The sequence below is a fragment of the Eubalaena glacialis genome, chromosome 3 (genome assembly GCF_028564815.1).
Source record: "Eubalaena glacialis isolate mEubGla1 chromosome 3, mEubGla1.1.hap2.+ XY, whole genome shotgun sequence".
In the NCBI taxonomy this organism is placed as follows: Eukaryota; Metazoa; Chordata; class Mammalia; order Artiodactyla; family Balaenidae; genus Eubalaena; species Eubalaena glacialis.
The window spans coordinates 93,837,152-93,851,044 of record NC_083718.1 but is presented as its reverse complement, the minus strand read 5'-3'; the positions used below and the strand labels follow the sequence as shown (position 1 = coordinate 93,851,044).

The window sequence follows — 13,893 nt, the reverse complement described above, 5'->3', positions numbered from 1 at the left end:
GCGGCATGTGGGATCCTCCCAGACCAGGGCTCGAACCCGTGTCCCCTGCATTGGCAGGCAGACTCTCAACCACTGCGCCACCAGGGAAGCCCCTGTAAAAGGGCTTTTGTTACCAGTAGGATCTACTTCAAGGTTGACAATTAAATATTTGTAAAGTGCTAACCGTACCTGGCGCATGGTAAACATGAAATGAATGTAAAAGTAGACAGACCTAAAGGTTCATGAAGGGAACAGAACTGGAGGGAGAAACAAAGATACCTCAGGGAAAAATCTCAAGAAGAGAAACCATGCTGTGGGCTGAACTGAGCAGCGAGTGTAAGGATCCAGCCATTCCCCTAACCTAGGCTATCTTTTACCCCTGACCCACTTGCCCAAACATTATAAGAAAAACACAGTTCTGAAATAAAGGAGAGCTATCAGTAGATGCCTAGTAGCTCTGCTGTGGAGAAAACTGTCCTGATATTGCTGGTAACCAGAAGTGAAAAGAACTTTACAGTTGTCCAGAAAAGAGAAAGAGCACTGGGAATAACATAGCTAAATGAGCAATGGTGAGAGCACAGCAGGTTGGCAACAGTGAGGCAGAGTAGCCCAAGAATAGCATGAAGGTTTGCAATGGCTGGTTCTGCCACTCTTGGACAGAGCAACTACGGTCATCAGCAGGAATGGAAGAGGTCATGAGGACCAGCAGAGGAATGCTGAGCTGCAGTTAAGATTTGGGGCGTTTCTGGGGAATTCCAGTGGTTAAGACTCCACGCTTTCACTGCCAAGGGCTCAGGTTCAATCCCTGGTCAGAAAATTAAGATCCTACAAGCCACTTGGCGCAACCAAAAAAAAAAAGATTTGGGGAATTTCTGTTAACGTGCCATATTAGCAATCATGAGTGAGTAAGGCCAGGGGATATAAAGGGGACATCTTGTGATTTAAAGTTCACTTCTCTGAACACAGGTACATAAGCACATGTACCTTGGATTAGCATATCCTTGGACTTAGCAGGAAGTCCAACTTCAGAGCAAGGACCTTCCTAAAACACATGTCAAAAAACCAAAATTAAAATGGGTGATGTGGAGAAGGGCAAGATTTTTGTCCAGAAATATGCCCAGTGCCACAGTGTGGAAAAGAAAGGCAAGCATAATAAATGGTCCTGGATGAAAGACAGGTCAGGACCCTGGGATTCTCTTACACTGATGCCAACGAGAACAAGGGCATCACCTGGGGAGAAATGTATTTGGAGAATCCTAAGAAGTACATCCCTGGAAAAAAATGATCTTCGCTGGCATTAAGAAGAAGACAGAAAGGGCAGACTTTATAGCTTATCTCAAAGCTTCTAATGAGTAATAGTTGGCCCACTGCCTTATTTTCTTACAAAACAGAAATGTCTAAACTTCTTTTATGTGTAAGATATTTAAATTGATCTCATATACCAGAATTCAGATCATGAGTGGCTGACAGAATATTTTTTTGGACAGTCCTTATTTAAATAAGATTGGCTGTGGTTAAATTAATATGATCAGCTTTTTGAATTTTGATAGTAATTCCAGTTCAGCAAGTACTGTCACTGTTTCCCTCTTCTAAAGATACAATTAGACTTGATTGGTAATATCAAACTTTTCACAAAGACGGTGAATGCCATCTCAAAACCTATAGAATATTGGTTTTAATTTGGGTTTATAGAACTGATTATATGAGTATAATATTTAAATACTGGGAAAATCACTTTGTTGTCTCATACAATTGAGCAAGACTCACCTGCATTTCAGTTTGCGTTCATTAGGCTGTAAAGGGCTGAAGACAAGGTAGAATTATCCATTTTATCTTTTTGGTCTTAACTATGCCAATCCAAAATTCCCTGTATCCAAAATGTTGCCTTTTGGGAATTCCCTGGCAGTCCAGTGGTTAGGATTCCGCGCTCTCACTGCCGAGGGCCCAGGTTCAGTCCCTGGTCTGGGAACTAAGACTCCACAAGCCATGCAGTGCGTCCAAAAAGAAAAGAGAAAAATAAGTAAAAATAAATAAGTAAAATGTTGCCTTTTACTTAATGAAAGGCATTTTAGTGTGGTTTATGTAAAATATCAAAGAATATTTAACACTTCTCACATTTTATAGATTATCTGTAAGGTTAGAGGCTTTTAAAAGTCAGTGTGACAAGATATAATAGCAAGTTAAACTTTGCTTTTAAATCCTTTACTATCTGAGTGAGACTGAGTTATAATTCAGGATTGTCTTTAAACAGCTATTCAAAACGACATGAAACTATAAAACTCCTGTATATATGTGATTGGTAATGGTGTCTTTGCAAACTCATTAGAGGATTAAAGTAGAGGAGATACACCATCAGCACAAATTTGTAGATTTTGTGACCATAAGGCTTAAGATAATTAAAAACAAGATCTTAGAAAAAATAAAGTTCACTTCTCAGCATTTCATGATGTTGTGCAAAGCGCTCTTTGACTTCCAGGTGCCATGTTGTCTGAGTTTGAGAACCACTAGTACCAAGAAAAGAGGGACAAATGGCAGAGTTCTGAGTCTAATTGCTAGCTCTTTGGCTTTTCTATGTTTCTAAGGCCTTCCAGGAGCACATTGTTAATCCCAGTAATAAACAGGACATTTGAACAGCAGTTTACAATTTACAAAGTGATTTCACACACATTATCTCTAATTCTTGCAACCAGTAAGATACATTCCAATTTAGACAATAAACAGACTTCTTAATGTGAGTGTACTATAATATATTAGCTGTCTGTTCTTACACAATAAGGTTGTTTTCAACTTTTTGCTATTATAAACAATACTGTGATAAGCATTGTGATGGATAATACTTTGCATGTCTATAGTTATTTTTTATGACTATTCCTAAAGATAGAATTGCTGATTCAACAAGTATACCCATTGTAAAAAATTTTAATATGTAAATTCAAAGCGTTCTTAGTAGGTTATTAAATAACTAGATTATGTTTGATGTATTTTGCTACTATAAATAAAGGTAAATTAACCTGCAATCTTTTTCTTCAAACTTGTTTCTCTGTGTAAAGTTCTCTGCTTCCTCACATCCCACTTATTCCTCAATCTACTCTGGCCTGGCTTCCATTTCCATCACTCTACTAAAACAGCTCTTGCTAAGGTCATCAAGGACCTCCATGTTTTTTAAATCCAGTAGACATATTTTATTCCTAACCTTACTTGTTTTCTCCATGGGATTTCACACCTTTGACAATTCCCCCTTCTGGAATCACTTACTTCCATGGCTTTCATGACACCATACTCTGGTGGTTTTCTTCCTACCTCTTGGACTGCTGTTTTTCTTTTACATACTGTGTCAGGGTCCCCAAGAACAGACTAGAAGAACTCACAGGACTCAGAAAAGTTGGTATGCTCATGGTTATGGTGTATTACAGTGAAATGATACAGATTAAAATCAGCAAAGGTAAAAGTTCCATGGAGAAAATTCCAGAAGAAAACAGGCACAAGGTTCCAGGTGTCTCCTCCCAGTGGAGTTGCACAGGCAGTAATTCTCCCAGCAATGATGTGTGACAACACCTTTGTGCAGTGTTGCCAAACAGGGAAGTCCACCCAAGCCTTGGTATACAGGGTTTTTATTGTGGGGGAAGGTCTGTCCCATAGGCATGGATCACCCACATAACTGACCTCAGCTGCTCAAATTCCAGCCCACAGAGGTCAAACTGATATATCATGGTCCAAGGCCTCAGGCATACTAAAACAGATGTTCAGCATAAATCACATTGATAGCTTAAACTATTCAGTCAAAGTGATACAGTGTGGCGCAAGGCCTCAGGCATACAAACCATTCTTATTAGGCAGAGTATTCCAAGGGCTCAGAGGTTATCATCTCCCAGGAGTCAGTCAAGAACAGTTCTAAAAACAAGCCTTTCTTTGGAATATGCAGGGTTTGATCAATACAGGCCTACAAAGTTAGCACTTTGCTGTACTCAGACTTATTCAATGTTGGGCTTTCTGAAATATCAGCTCTAGACCCCCTTCTCTTCTCAATCAATTTTCTTCCCCTAGGCAAACTCATCCATGCTTCAGCTTCATTTGCCATCCATACAATGATAACTCCCAAGTGTATGACTTTAGCCCAGGTCAATTAATATCTCCACGTGAATGTCTCAAAGGCACTGCAAAGTCAGCATGTCCAAGACTCAGTAAGCTTTTCCCCAAACCTCTTCATCTTCTTCCACATTCCCTATCTCAATAAATGGTGTTTTGGGCTAGAAAGAAAGATATTTAGAAGATACATTAACTGATTTTATTGACAGATTACATACAGGAGGGGGCCGTCCTTAAAACCTACAACTTCTTACCACTCATATCTAATCTTTTACCCAGTCCTGTCAATTTGACTTTCTAAATATTTCTCCACATCCCTCCATTTGTCTCCATTTCCACTGTCACCACCCTAAGTCAGCTTACCACCCTCAAGATATCACAAGCCTCATCTCCACATGTACTGTGACTCCCCTATAATTCACTGTCTAAACTGGAGTTGAGTAATCTTTTCAAAGGAAACTGATCCCTGCTTCCCCAATCCTTATCTTCATGGCTTTCTCTTACTCCTCTTAGGATGAAAAACAAAATCCCTAAGGGCCACTAAGGCCCCATTTCATCTGGCCTAGACTACCTCTCTAGCCATATAATGTCTCACTTTTCCCTTGCTTTCTACATTCTGGCTACATTGGCCTTTCAATTTCTTCACTGTGCCATGCTCCCTCTTGCCTCAGGGCCTTTGCACGTTCTGCCCTCTAGGTGAAATGATTGCTTCTCCTACCACCACTACCACCTACTTTGCAGAGTTAACGCCTACTCAAACTTGAGGTCTGAGCTCAAGCAGTACTTCCTCAGAAAGCTCCTGTCTAGATCAGTTTTCTTTGTTGTATATCCTCATTGATCCCTCTTTCTGGGACTTCCCTGGTGGCGCAGTGGTTAAGAATCCGCCTGCCAATGCAGGGGACACGGGTTTGAGCCCTGGTCCGGGAAGATCCCACATGCCGTGGAGCAACTAAGCCCGTGTGCCACAACTACTGAGCCTGTGCTCTAGAGCCCACGAGCCTAGAGCCCTTGCTCTGCAACAAGAGAAGCCACCACAGTGAGAAGCCCACGCACTGCAACGAAGAGTAGCCCCCGCTCACCGCAACTAGAGAAAGCCTGTGAGCAGCAACGAAGACTCAAGGCAGCGAAAAATAAAAAATAAAGTAAAACTAAAAAAAGATTCCTTGGGCGTTCCTGGTGGTGCAGTGGTTGAGAATCCTCCTGCCAGTGCAGGGGACACAGGTTCGAGCCCTGGTCCGGGAAGATCCCACACGCCACGGAGCAGCTAAGCCTGTGCGTCACAACTACTGAACCTGCACTCTAGAGCCCACGAGCCACAACTACTGAGCCCACGTGCGACAACTACTGAAGCCCGTGCTCCTAAAGCCCGTGCTCTGCAACAAGAGAAGCCACCATGAGAAGCCCGCACACCGCAACGAAGAGTAGCCCCCGCTCGCCGCAACTAGAGAAAGCCCGCACGCAGCAACAAAGACCCAACCCAGCCAGAAACAATAAATAAATAAAATTTTTTTAAAAATTAAAAAAAAAAAAAAGATCCCTCTTCATAGCTACTTGTGAGGACCAGTATAGCATAATGGTTAAGAGCAGGGGCCAGACTATTTGGGTTTGAATTCCAACTCTATCACTTATTGGCTGTATGACCTTGGACAAGTTACTTAACCTCTCTCTGACTCAGTTTCATTTCTGCAAGTGGGTATAATAGTGGTGGGCATAATAAAACTATATACATATTATAGTACATATAATACATTATTTATGATTAAATTAATGCATGGAAAGAGTTTGGAATAGGGACCAACAAATATGAGTACATAATATTTCATTTTATCATTAAGGTCTCAATTTGCAATAATGCATTCATTAGTGTGATTATCTGATTGATATTTGTCTCATTAACCTCCATGAAATCAGGGATGATATCTGTCTCTGCTTATCATTTTATTCATGGTACCTGGCACATGGGTGCTCATAAATATTCAATAAATTAATAAGTGATTTTTTAAAATTAATTAATTTATTTTGGCTGTGCTGGGTCTTCATTGTGGCGTGCAGGCTTCTCTAGTTGCGACACACAGGCTTAGTTGCAGTATGTGGCATCTTAGTTCCCCGACCAGGGATCTAACCTAGGCCCCCCGCATTGGGAGTGTGGAGTCTTAACCACTGGACCACCAGGGAAGTCCCAATAAGTGATTTTTAGAAGTAGAATTACATTGGATCCAAAAAAATGTACATATTAAATGTTTTCTGATCAGAGGAAGGTTTATCTTTGTTTATAAGAAGGGAGAGACTTGGCCATTTTTCTGCTTAAAGAAAAGAACTAATAATAATCCAGAATTTGAAAATAAAGGAAACTTTTACCAAAGCAGACTCCCTAAGAATCTGGGAGAAAATAGGATATAGAACACATGATGGGTAAATTAGCCTTGGAATAAGAGAAAGAATATCACTGCCTGGAAATTATGGGAAAGAAGATAGAGTACTGTGGAGATGTAGGTAATTTTGTGCCTTAGGGGATGTGGATAGAAGAGTAGGAAAAGCCTGTGTAGCCTCTGAGAAAGAAGCAAGGCTGTATGCTGAGAGAGGGGCATCAGTAAGGTTAGTTGGGCAGTTAGAATTCTTTTGGCTGCAAGTAACAAAAGGTGGTGGAAAGAAGGGTTATTGCGAAGGCAATCAGCATTGTCTATTATAACTGATAAATATTAAAAATAGTCACTGAGCTCTTCTTACCCGTTTCTTTTCCCTTCCCCAGCGATTCTGCCCAGAAGCCATTAAGCGGGATCAACAATGTGGGTATTTGTGCCTGAGAGGGAGAGCAGCTGTGCTCCAGGGCAGAGTCAGAGACTAAGCAGGGTTTCCCCCTGGGGAGAGGGGTCAGCCTCTGCAGGATGAAGAGAGAGGCTTCTACATCGGAGGGTGGGCCATCAGGAGTTTGGAGAACAGGCAGGGTGAAGAGTGTGTCCTTGCAGGGGATTATCACCCAGCACAGACAGTCAAAGCCAGAGAAGAGTGGGCGCACCCAGCATGGGACATCAGAGCCAGCACAGGGTGAGGAGGGTGGCCAGTACAGGGGGATGGCCTGGCCCTGGCATCAGAGCCCATGATGGATGGGGAAGGCATCTGTGTAGAAGGAAGGCCCGGTATAGGCCTTTGGACTCTGAGCAGGGTAAGGAAGACATCCAATGGGAGAACAGCTTTGCATGGGCAGGGGTTAGCCCAGCATAGGGTAGCCTGAAAGGGTTAAGAAGGGCATCAGTGCAGGAATGGAACCCGTCATAATGTGTCAGAGCCTTGGTGGGGTGAGGACATCCTCCTCAGTAACAAATATGGAAAGAGAAAACTAGAATAAACTCTGCAATGCTGGGTTGGAATTGTGGTATCTGTGTCCTCATGGGTGTCAACATATAGAGATAGTTATAGAAATAAATACATAAATGAGACATAAATGTGTAATTGTATATGAATGTATATATAATGGAAGCAAAAATTTTACCTCTACCCTCTGAAGGTCTCTGGCTGGGCCTGAGAATTAATTGACATAAGACAGATTAAGGGACTTCCCTGGTGGTCCAGTGGGTAAGACTCCATGCTCCTAATGCAGGGGGCCCGGGTTCAATCCCTGGTTGGGGAACTAGATCCCGCATGCATGCCACAACTAAGAGTTTGCATGCCGCAACTAAGAGTCCACATGCTGCAACTGAGTCTGCATGCCACAACTAAGAAGTCCACATGCTGCAACTAAAGATCCTGCATGCCACAACGAAGACCTGGGGCAGCCTAAATAAATAAATATTTTTTAAAAAAACATTAAGAGGAGAAAAGCATACAGATTTATGTAATATAAGTTTTACGTGACTTGGGAGCCCTCATAAGGAAATGAAGACCCAAAGCAATGACAAAACCTAAGGGCTTATATATTAAGTTGAACAAAGAGAGGCAATTGTGGAAGAGTAACTAAAATATATGGGGAGACTAAAGGAAGATAAGAGTTATTTTAACAAGATCTGTTGTATACAATTTTCTCAGCGTCGACTCCCTATCTCTGGTGATAAGAATGTGTCTTTCCTCCTGGTATAAGGAATACATCTTTTACATGGGGGTTTCATCTCCTGCTTTCAGGTAGAAAAGGGATGTCAGAACACCCTTCCTGCACCTGCTGTTTTTTAAGAACATTTTGTTCAAAATAATCCTTAGGCCATAGTAGCACATTTTGGGGTGGCATATTCTGCCACCCTTTACATATTTACGTGGATGTATATGTGTGTACATAGAACATATATTCCTTAGGTCTCCACTGAGAGGCTTGGGAGCAACAATACCCCAATAGCAACAAATACACCTAGTACATCAACAATACTTCAGTAAAAAAATTAAATTAAAAAAATAAAATTAAAGTAGATGTTACAGATTCACAGCCCCTCATTTACAATTCTAAAACTTCACAGGTTTTAAAAATCAGAAGTTTTTTGGCAGTAAAACCTGAAGTCTGCTAAAAATAATAATAATAATAATACACCTAGCACCCAGATCCTAGCTCTTAAATACCCTTCTCTTTTAAAAAGAACTAGAGCCCTTTGGTGAAATAGCTGATTCCAAGCCTACAGCAGAGAAAACAGAAGATAAGCCTGGAATATTTTATTGTTGCAGGTAAGGAAGTCTTCATAAAATGATGGTAACATGTTAAAAGGTAAGAAAAGCCAGCTTTAATGAGTTTTGAGTAGCCAAATCTGGAACAATTTGAGTGTCAAAATAAGTAATGATAGGAACAGATTATAACACACAATAAAATAGGAAACCATGAATCCGAACTGATGAAAAGAAATAAATAAATTGAAAGTTTGTTGAGGAAATTTTATTAACATAGCCTCAAAGTTTACATATTTGCATAATTTAGTATCTCATTTATATACTTAACGTAGTGTCAAAATATTACTCACAAAATATTTATTAATTACAAAGAAAAAAGGAGTAACTTTTTAGTGGAGAAGAGTAGCAGACACTACCTTAATCACGAATTGAATTTAAGCCACCAGTAATGAGACAAATCAAAAGTATATTAGGATGGCATGAGAACACAGAACACAATTCTTTTACATTCCTGCTAAAATTGTATAACCTGCATCTAGTCATGAGGAAACATCAGATAAATACAAACTGAGAGATATTCTACAAAACAGCATGTCTCCAATCTTCAAAATTTCAAGGTCATTTGGAAACCACGTTAAGAAGATGGCAAAGCTGCAAGATGGAAGAAGCATGGGATCTTGAATCACTATCTACTGATCAGAACCACTGGTTTTGGAATTTATGGGAGTGATAATTAAACTTCTGCTTGAGCTACTATTCACTTGGAGGACCAAAAGAAAAACTATCAAGGTCACAAACTTCAAGGAGAGACTGAGGAACTATTCCAGATTGAAGGAGATTAAAAAGACTGACAAAATGCAAATCAAAACCACAATGAGATACCACTTCACATACATTAGGATGGCTATTATCAAAAGAAAAGAGAAGAAAAAAATAAAACAAGTGTTGGCTTTTATGTAGAGAAATTGGAACCCTTGTGCATTGCTGATGGGAAAGTGAAAAGGTGCAGCCACTCTGGAAAACTATATGGCACTTCCTCAAAAAATTATGCCTAGAATTACCATGTGATCCAGCACTACCACTTCTGGGTATACACCCAAAAGAACTGAAAGCAGGAACTTGAAAAGATAATTTGTACATCAATGTTCATAGCAGCATTATTCACAATACCTAAAAGTTGGAAACAACTCGTGTCCACTGATAAATGAATGTATAAACAAAATGTGGTATATACATACTATGGAATATTATTTAGCCTTAAGAAGAAAGGAAACTCTGACACATGCAACAACATGGATGGAACTTGAAGACATTATGCTAAGTGAAAAAAGCCAAACACAAAAAGACAAATATTGTATGATTCCACTTATGTGAAGTACCTAGAATAGTCAAATTCATAGAAACAGAAAGCAGAATGGTGGTTGCCATGGTATGGGAAGGAAAAAAATGGAGAATTATTGCTTCATCGGTATGAAGTTTCATTTTGGAAAGATGGAAAAGTTCTGGAGATAGATGGTGGCAGTGGTTGCACAAAATGTGAATGTATTCATGCCACTGAGCTGTATATTTTTAAATGGTTAAAATGATAAATTTGTTTTGATACAAAGGACATTTCTGGATCGATTGGTAAAACTTAAGTGGGTCTGAGGTAGTAGTGATGTATGGTCTTTATAGTTGTGCTGTGGCTACTTAGGAAAATATCCTTGTAGGAAATACATGAAAATGTTTGAGAATGATGGGGCATCTCTGTTTGCTCTCAAATGTTCCAGGAAAAGAAAAATACATTTTTCTGCTGTGCTTATAACTCTTTAACATACCTAAGATTATTTCCCAAAAAAATTTAAAGGTAAAATTAGAAGTGGAAATTAGCAGTGATCTGTTAAATAGTTGAGAATAGGGCTTCCCTGGTGGCGCAGTGGTTAAGAATCCGCCTGCCAATGCAGGGGACACGGGTTCGAGCCCTGGTCCCGGAAGATCCCACATGCCGTGGAGCAGCTGGGCCCGTGAGCCACAATTACTGAGCCTGCGCGTCTGGAGCCTGTGCTCTGCAACAAGAGAGGCTGCGATAGTGAGAGGCCCGCGCACTGCGATGAAGAGTGGCCCCCACTTGCCACAACTGGAGAAAGCCCTCGCACAGAAACGAAGACCCAACACAGCCATAAATAAATAAATAAATAAAATTTAAAAAAAAAATAGTTGAGAATAATGAATCCTGGGTTAGTTTTAGCATCAGGATTTAAGCACAGGTCTCCTAGATTATAGCCTTGGAGCACTTTCACATAAAGTCAGTACAATGTTAATATAATAAAGACTCCATTGTAGTACGTATTTTTGTATATATGGTGTTTTATTTGTTAAAGGTTGGCTTTTTCTAACTACCTAGCACATTATTGTGTAATGAATCACCATTCTCCAGACAATGTATCCTTAGGAAAGATAGCCATAAGTTAATAATAAGGAAAAGAGAATGGAAATAGGAAACCAAGGCTGATGGACAAAAAATTGTGTCTGTATTCTAAAACTAACTACAAATGATTTAAAAATTTTTTTTTGTTATTTTGTATTATACTTGTCATAGAAATGTGTGGGTTTACTAGAGGAAGTTAGTTACAACTAACTTCCCTTAGTTGTAAATATACTATGGTCAATAGAAAGTGCTGCCTACTTTTATATTTTATTTGGCCTTAAAAAGGTTGTCTTTTATTATGTAAATATACAAATTAATCACTGAAAGGAATGGTCCAGGGATTGGACCATTTGGAATTGGAATAGAATTGCTAAGTATATTGATGGCTAATGTCACTGAAAAAGCAGGGAAGAATTGGGATCCGGAAATGGCCTTGGATAGGTGGGATGCTCTGGGGCAATTCTTCTCAAGTTAATGGACAGAGGGAAGATGTCAAAGGTCAGGGGCCAAATCTGACCTGCTTTTGCATGGTCCCAGAAGGTAAGAATGATTTTAATGGATGAATATTTGCAACTGATCAGAGCCCCCAATTAATTAATGTTATTCCTAAAAAAAAAATCATTCTTCTCATTAGTATACCTTTTATATAAAAACCCATGTAATATCCTTGATTTTGCCTCTTGGCCTTCAAAGTCTAAAATATTTACTATCTGCCCCTTTACAGAAATGTTTGCTGAGCCTTGTTCTAGAGGTAGAAAATGGTCTATGTTCATATGAAGAATGGAGTTGCAGCAAAAGTTGGAATTCTTGACAGACTCAATTATTTGTGAAGAGGTGTCTGCTGAGAGTGATGGAAAAGTGGCTGATAGGGAATAAAATAGTTGAAAAGTCTTGAAATAATTGCTGTGGGAAGTGCCCACATATGATAAAGGTACAGTTCAAATCATGGGGAAGAGTTAGATCTTAAGTGATGTTTGTGCAACTGGCTAGTCACACACAGCAAAAAGAAAATTAGGTCGTTACCTCACTCCTTTGCCAAATAACTGTAGATAGATGAAAATTAGAAATGTGAGAGAATGAAAACATTAAAGTACCAAAAGGAAGTTTGGGTAAATGTCTTTTATAAATTTGGTATGAGAAATGTCTTTTGAATCTTGATGAATATTTAAGAAATAAAAGTTGAGGCCATACCTTTGACTACAGAAAAAATTGAAAACAGATATAGCCCTCCTCCCTTAAAAAAAAAAAAAAGATATTCAAGGCTAAAAAGCAATTCACAAATGGAAAAATATGTACACAACATACATGATAAAGGGTTAAGATTGTATATCTTAACAGTATTTTTTATTGTTTATTTTTAAAATTTTAATCAGATGAAGTTGATATTCTTTGTTCTATGAAGGCTGTCTTAGTTATGCAAATGTAATTGGTGAAGGCACCCACTGTCCTGCAAGAAGATTCTAACAAAACTTTTTGGTGTGTTGGACTTCCCTGGTGGTGCAGTGGTTAAGAATCTGCCTGCCAATGCAGGGGAAACGGGTTCGAGCCCTGGTCCGGGAAGATCCCCCATGCCGCAGAGCAACTAAGCCCGTGCGCCACAACTACTGAGCCCGGGTGCTGCAACTACTGAAGGCCACGCACCTGGAGCCCGTGCTCCGCAACAAGAGAAGCCACCACAATGAGAAGCCCGCGCACCGCAATGAAAAGTAGCCCTTGCTCGCCACAACTAGAGAAAGCCCACGCGCAGCAACAAAGACCCAACACAGCCATAAATAAATAAATTAAATTAAAAAAAAAAAAAACTTTTTGGTGTGTGTGTGTGTGTGTGTGTTTCTTTCCAATTAGCAGCTGCCTCACCTTAGTTTTACCTAGTGGGTCACTGGGGAGGACGTGAATCAGTTTGCCTTAGAAGCCTAGTACCCATAGGGAAGAGGAGACCAAAAACCCTTTATGCTCACCAAGATCTGAAGTTCAGGAAGATTTATGTGGATGTGCAAAGACTCAGTGGCACAGGACGACTGAGTAGACACCAGTTCTAGTTCTCTCTGTATTTGGCTATTAAAAGAGGAATCTATTGCCCTTTGGGCTGAGTAAGCCCCCCTCAGTATTCTTGGACAATCAGTGGAGACAAGGGAAAACCACAATGGAGAAAACTAGACTTTCTTCTAACAGGGCATGTGGCAGGCCTTGAAAATTAATGGATGTACTTGACCACATTTGTACCTTGAGTTTGTGGAGCAGATCATACTAGTTACACTAGTATAGAAAGAACTCTTTTAAAAATCAAGAATAAAGGTCCTACTGAATAGCACAGGGAACTATATTCAATATCCTGTGATAAACCATAACGGAAAAGAATATAAAAAAAAGATGTCTAAAATAAAAAAAAAAAAAGAAAGCTACTGAACCACCCCCCCAAAAAAAAATCAAGAAGAAAAAAGCATTCAATATAGAATAAACAAAAAGCATGACCAACCAATCATATAAGAATAAAAATAAATGCATATTAAGTGCATGAAAATGTTAAAGGTGCACTGGTAATCAAAAGAACTATACAAATAAAAAGTGACATTATTTGTCACAGATCAGATGGTTCAAGAAAATATTATTCAGTGTTGTAGATGTGAAAAAATATATATATTCCCATGTACTGTAAGTTAAGCAGTGTAACACATTGTCATTATGTATTAAAAAATAATATGTATATTTAATTTTAGAAAATAAATAGAAGAGGGATTTCTAAGGAAATAATTGGGCAAGCACCCAAAGATATGAGAACATTTGTTGTAGAGTTGTTAGATAATATATACAATTCATGAGTACAGTAAACTAATTTG

The 13,893-nt window shown here is 39.4% G+C and overlaps 1 pseudogene; it reads left to right on the top strand.

Annotated features, from left to right (window-relative positions):
• Positions 1 to 1,362, top strand: LOC133088283 (cytochrome c-like; annotated as a pseudogene).
• Positions 1,363 to 13,893: the final 12,531 nt, after the last annotated feature.